Consider the following 6,860-nt stretch of genomic DNA (forward strand, 5'->3'; position numbering starts at 1 on the left):
TAAGCTTGGGGCTCGGAGTGAGTCTCGGGGTGATTTTAATGATTAGAGCGTTACCGGGAATTATAGGGTAACGGGATATAAATTATTGGTGTTTGAGATTATCGAGATTAGCGGGAATTGGAGAGCGTTAATTATAATTAACGATATAGGTTGGAAAGGACAATTTTTCCCTTGGGAAGGCTTTAGAAACCTTAAGTGACCTAGGGGCATTTATGTCATTTGGTTTGGATGTATATGAGACTTTAGTGGCTGTAGAAAAACAGAACAAAAACAGAGCAAAGAGTTTCCCTTCCCGTGCATCATTTTCTCTCATTTCTCCTTTGGAGTTTTTGAGCCCAAATTGAGGAATCAAGCTAGGAAATCAAGGGGTTAAGTTCATAGAGTTGGTTCAGCCATTGAAGAGGATGTAATCTCAAGTTTAAGGTGAGTTTCAGCCATAAGTTTTCTGGTTTTCCTCTGTTTTCTTTTAGTTTTCAGCCTATGATTTTATTGGGGATAGTTTGGATTAATGGAAGTTTTGATTGATGTTTAGCTTGGGTTTTGATGAGGGTTTGATATAGATGATGTTTAGAGGTTGGATTGAGTGTTTGGAAGAGGTTTGGAACTGGTTTGAAGGTTTGGTTTCAAGGAAAAACGCAAGGGAAGAAAGTTGGTGTTTGCTGGTTTGCGTAAAGGGCCGCGGCATGGCTATGGTAAGCCGCGGCCCATGTTGGTTTCAGGGGCAGAAATGCCTCTGTCAGGGAGATGTGCCGCGGCATGGTTGTGGTGAGCCGCGGCCCATAAGGGCATTTTTGGCCAGAAATGTGTTTTTAGCTTGGGGATGCAAGCCTTAGGCCTCGGGGTCGATCCTACTACTCGGATTAGTAATGTTTGATGTCTCGGAGGCTAGGTTTTGGTTTGGGAACCTTTTATTATTTATTTTATTAATGGAATCCCATAATTGGTTATGACCAGGTGACCGCTAAATGACCAAAAAATTGATCGTTCTCAGGGGTCGTACTTATATTAATTTTCACTCGAACCAGAGGTAAGAAAACTGCACCCTGTGTATATGTGATATGCATGATTATTATTGAGGCATGTTGATTGATAAATGTGGACATGGATTGCCTATTAAATGCTAGCAAATGTTGAATACTTGTATATGTACTGATTAGTCAGGGACACTGACCTAAAGAGTCAGAAATGGCATAGCGTCATGAACACCGAGCCAAATGAAGATTAGATCTAATCGATATCAGCAAGAATGACTCATATGGGGTATTAACGCTGGACCGACCCTAAGGTCGATGAACTTATAAGTGCTTGTCTGGTCTAAGACCAGTTATTCAGAGCCAGGGCATATGGCCCCGATGACTGTTTGTCACGTGGCTAGGGAACGCTGTTCCAAGGTTATGACTCTATGGTCATGAGGAAGGTTATGTTGGTGACCATTCACCATACACCTATCCTGTTCAAACTTATGAAAGGTTCTCTTATCAGTTAAGCCCGAGTGACCCTAACGTCACATGGCTAGAGGGGGTTGTACCCACTTTTGTGACCGTTGCGACGATTACCTATCTGTTTGGACTGATGGTCCTGGATGATTATTATGATCATTGTTGATATTATATCATGCTTTATTGTGTTTTCTTGCTGGGCCATGGCTCATGGGTTCTATGTGGTGCAGGTAAAGGGAAAGAAAAGCTCACCCAGCCTTGAGTGGAGAGCTTAGGTGGTGATGTGTATATATGCGGTCGCTTGACCACCATAGCCAAGGCGTTCTCAGAGGAACTAGGGGGTTTACCCTATTTTTGCCGCTTAGGTCGGCGGGATTGTAAATTTAAAACTGTAATGACCATTTTGTACTGAGAACAACTTGTAAATGTTTTGATTAGCTCTGCAGAGCAGTTTGTAATGAAAATATCCATTTCCTTTTTATTAGTTTTATACCTTAACCTGTTAATTACACTTAGAGAACGTTTTTGACCAAAGGACTCGGGTAGCGGGTCAAATTTTCGGTCCACCATTCACCGTAACTGTTCTGGGGTAACCAGGGCGTTACATCCATGGTCTGAGGGTATTCTTCCTCATAATACCCTTGGTCAGCACCATTATCCTCGCCGTCATACTCGGCGTATTCATCGTAGTCCTCCATCATCTCAGGCACGTCCTGCGGTGGTTGCCTACTGGGTTCTCCTCCTTCAACTCTGGTAGGAGGGAGCACCTTATCTGTAACATCTCTTCGTGTAGTCACCATGGCTGTGAGCATTTTAAATGCTTTCTTCAAGCTCTCAATGAAAGCACCAAAATGTTGACTGCATTTTTTGCTATCAACCTTAATAAGAGAGATTAAAGAGATCAGCTATAAGAACACGAGGATTTTTACGTGGTTCAGGTTATAAAAGAACCCTAGTCCATGAGTCTCTAGTATTAAGAGTATTGTAAGCTTGTGATTGCAAGCTCCAATGGTATATTCTCAGGCAGTGTTTAGATTGCTCTGAGTACAAGGTCTTTTCTCTCTAAAAAACCAAACCCTTTACAATGAGACTCCCAACCCTATTTATAGAGGCTGGGGTCATTAATACTAATCATAAGTAATTAATACACATTCCTCCCATTAATGGGGGATTAATACCAATTCAATGTGTTGGGCTACATTGAATAGAGACCATGGCCCAAACGAGATTTGCGGGGCCCACCCAAAAAGCACCTACTTTATAGGGAACATGCCCCAGGTACTTTCAGGGAATGCTGTAAGTACCTCCATGTCAGGCAGCGTAGTGGGTGTGTGAATTGTCGATTCGTACACTCAACAACATTGTTGACGGATCACCCATAAAGGTTGTTAGACGATCCTCTGGCTCTGAAAACCCACATTTACTAACACGTTGCGCCTTATCTTAGGTTCGAGAACCAGAACCTCGGACCTGGGAGACGAAACCCCTCGCCTTAATTGCCCGAGATGGAGAACCTCCAGCTCCGAGAATGAACATCGGGGAGTAATCTACTAAGGCACCCATGACTCACTGTCAAAGGCAAGGTCTCACCTAAGAGGACCCTTGCTCCGACTAAAGACCTCGGGCAGTAACATGCTCCGAGGATCCCTACAAACGTCCAAGCCAGTCACTGGGGTTGCCATGTGTCAGAAGTGAAAATACGGACAACACCCTTTATTTATTATTCATTGTTTATTATTTGCCAGTTATTTAATATTTGAATTTATTTATTAGTAAATGTCGTTAGTTGCCATTTATATGTGGATGTGTATGTGTGAACACCTTGGGCGTGTGTGTGTGGCAAGGAAATGAGAAATTATGGTTAGATCATGGACATCAATTGGAATCAAGGTAAGAAATTATGGAAAGTTTGATGACTTATTAGCTAGTATTTGGGAGCTAATTTTTGAAAATAAAGAGGTGACTAAAGACTTTATAATTGTTGATTGATTTGAAGAAGATTTTCAAAGAACAAAGGTAATTATATATCAATCAAGAATAATGTCCAAATGTGAGTCTACACTCTTAGGTTAAGTAGAGAATTAATGGTGGATTGATGGCTAGTAATTTAAAAAATGTTGGTTATTAATGACTAGTTAATATAGTTGATTTGAGAAATGAATAAGATGATCAAATGGTGATCATCTCAATGAATTTTGGCATTAAGAGTTGGATGAGCAATCAAGAATGTGGTTGAGAGAAAAGACTTGGTGCGTGAGACACATTAGAGTAAATTGAGTGATTGATTTATGAAAATAAAATCAAGGTTAATGGTGATTAAGCAATTAAATCAATTTAGCATTAATGGGTGATTTGTTGTCAAAAGTTTTAGAACCTATGGTGCGTAAGACACATTAGAGTAAATTGAGTGATTAATTTATGAAAAATAAATCAAGGTTTTATGGTGATTGAGCAATTAAATCAATTTAGCATTAATGGGTGCTTTGTTGTCAGAGAGAGAGGTGAGCGTGAGGAAGAAAGAGAAAGAGAGAGAGGGCCAAGAGGTGGAGCTCACATCTAAGGCTCGTGTTGGACACAAGGTTAAGGTGAGATTCTTGGTTCTATGGTTTAGTTCTTAAGCTTCTTATTTTCTTTATTCTTGATGATCATTGGAGAAGTTTGGTTCATATCTAGGGTTCAGATTTCAAAGCTCAAGAAAGACTATGGTTTCAAGGTTCCAAAGTGGTTAAACTTTAAGAGGTTCGGCCTACACATACTCTGAAGGTACCATGGTATTTCTAAGTTTGATTTTCTATTAGGGTTTGCATTATGTTTAAGAGTTGACCATTATAAGCATGTATTTTATGATTTTGGGTTTGGTGCACGTGTTGCATGGCCCACGCAAAGAGGTTTGGATGTGTAGCTTAGATAATTGGGCATAATGTTGTTCTTACAATAAGACTCTTATTTTATGATTAGGTTTTGATCATTGAAGCGAGATCTTTTCCTTGTCAAGACTTCACACTCACACCAAGGTAAGGAGGTTAAACATGTTTGCTTGATTGTTATTGTTGTTGGGATTGGTGCCCTTTAAAGCATGCATTGAACAATGTTAGCATATATTGATTGTTTATTATTATTGATAGAATAATATTATATAGATATCAGAAAATTCTCAAATTTGTTATAGTGACTACAATCTTGTATTGGTATGAAAATATTAAGATTGTAGGGAACAAATTTGAATAGTTCGTAGTAAAACAAAATTATATGGAATCTTTGGATTAAATAATGTAAGTACGGTTCACTAGTATTATGAATACATGTAATCTAGATCAGAATTACGGAAGTAGTAGGACATCTTACTGGAGGTACTTTGTATGAAGTGGTTATACATGAACGAGACTCGATATGTTATGTAACGCCCTACTAATCCAGGACCGTTACCTTGTGTAGTTAAAATAGTGCTTAACTCGCTAAACAAGTCATTTGGACTTAAAACGTGTAATTAAAACTAACACAGGGTTCATGTATTAAAAATTTTGGCCAAAAGTCAATCATTCCATTAAAAAAGGTTGAGTTCGATACATGGGATCCCAACAGAGTTTAAAACTGTTATTGACTCAAAATGAATACAAAAGTCGACCTAAGCGGAAAAATTAGGGTCCAACCCTATTTCAAACGGATACCCTCGGTCGTGGCAGTCAAGTAGGTCGCATATGTACACTCCACCCCTAAAGCTCTCCAACTCATGGCTGGTTCAGCTTTTCCTTGTCCTCATCTGCACCACGGAGCACCCGTGAGTCAAGGCTCAGCAAGAAAACATAAACATGCCCACAAGCAATTAATCAATCTATTACAGAATCATAACTAACATGCCTAGCAGTAATAACCATACTCGTGCATGCATTTAATCCATTTTAAGCGGCCATGGAGCCACACAGGTGCATATCACACTATTCCTTTTAGAAACAGCTATAGAGTCGGTCAAGTGTGCACCACGCTCCATGTTCCAAGCGACTATAGAGTCGTGCAAGCGTATATCACGCTTCTATATTGGCCATGCCATTACGACCTGTGTTTCGCATGCTAATTCCATCCACGACTTATAAGCTGAGCTTCAATGTTAGCCCTGTCATTTCGGCCTGCGTTCTGCATGCTAATTGTTGTTGGAAAAACTTATACAGGATCTTGTTTATTTTCATGTAAATCTTATATTAAACAAATTAATATGAGAAAATCTAGAACATGTTTCTATAATTGAATTCAAACAAAAATAATGATAAGAACACTTACATTATACGCAGCGGAATGAATAAGTATTTCCTTTAGTTTCTCTAACCCTTATATCCTTTCTGTAGCAGGGTATCACCAAAAAACTGAACCGATCTTCAAATTTCTTCATAGTCTTCCAAAGTATCTTACAATCATTTAGACTACAGTGGAAAATTCTCAACACATGAGATAGACACAAAGAGAAGAAGAGTAGAAGAGAATATTGAGGCTTAGAAAAAGACTTTTGCTGAAGAGAGAATTTAAAATCAAGAGCATCAAGAATAATTCTTCTGATTTTCTGTCAGATAGTCTTTCTAAAATCTGATTTCAACTTTCACTTAGCATTCCTTTTATAGACTCAATTAGGTCATTTATTTTAATTAAAAAATCAATAAAATAATAGATAATATCAGCCTAATGTTCGAATTCTTATGGACTTTAGGCCCGTGAAATTTCTCATTTAATTATAAGTCCATTGGACTTAAAATCAAGGTCTATATTATTTTCTATTGATTTAATTATTTAAATCCTTTATTAAATTAATTATTTATAATTTGAACCTTGATTTAAACTTATTTATTAATTTAGACACCAATTTGTCTTAATTAATAAATCTACCCTAAAATCTCTTTTCTTCTCTAAATTGTAAAACTCTGTGAAACTATCCAAAATTGACCTGGTCAACTTTGATAATTCTAATTGATAATTAAATTAATTAATTGAGACTATCTAGATGATTTTATCCAAGGTACAGTGGGGACCATGGGTCTATGAAATCAAGCTCCAATAAGTTATCATAAATTTACTAACTTATTAATTCCTCGTGACTCCACAAAAGACTCAGAATTGCACTCTTGAATTCATAGAACACTCTATAACAAATATAGATACGTTATTAATTATCCATTATTACAACCATAATTATCACTCAATCATCTATAGATAGTCTACAATGAGATGGGACTAAAATATTGGTTTACCCCTCATTGTATTTTATCCTTAAAACACTTAGTTCCTTATAACTGATATTTCAGTAAACTAATATTAATTACTGAAATGAGTTCTCTATCATTTAGAACCTTGAACCAAACTAAAAGGAAACCATCGTTTTACTTCTTCATCAGAAGCTATAGATGTTCATATCTATGATTAACACTCCCACTCAAT

This window comes from Humulus lupulus, chromosome 7 (assembly GCF_963169125.1).
Source record: "Humulus lupulus chromosome 7, drHumLupu1.1, whole genome shotgun sequence".
NCBI classification, from domain to species: domain Eukaryota; kingdom Viridiplantae; phylum Streptophyta; class Magnoliopsida; order Rosales; family Cannabaceae; genus Humulus; species Humulus lupulus.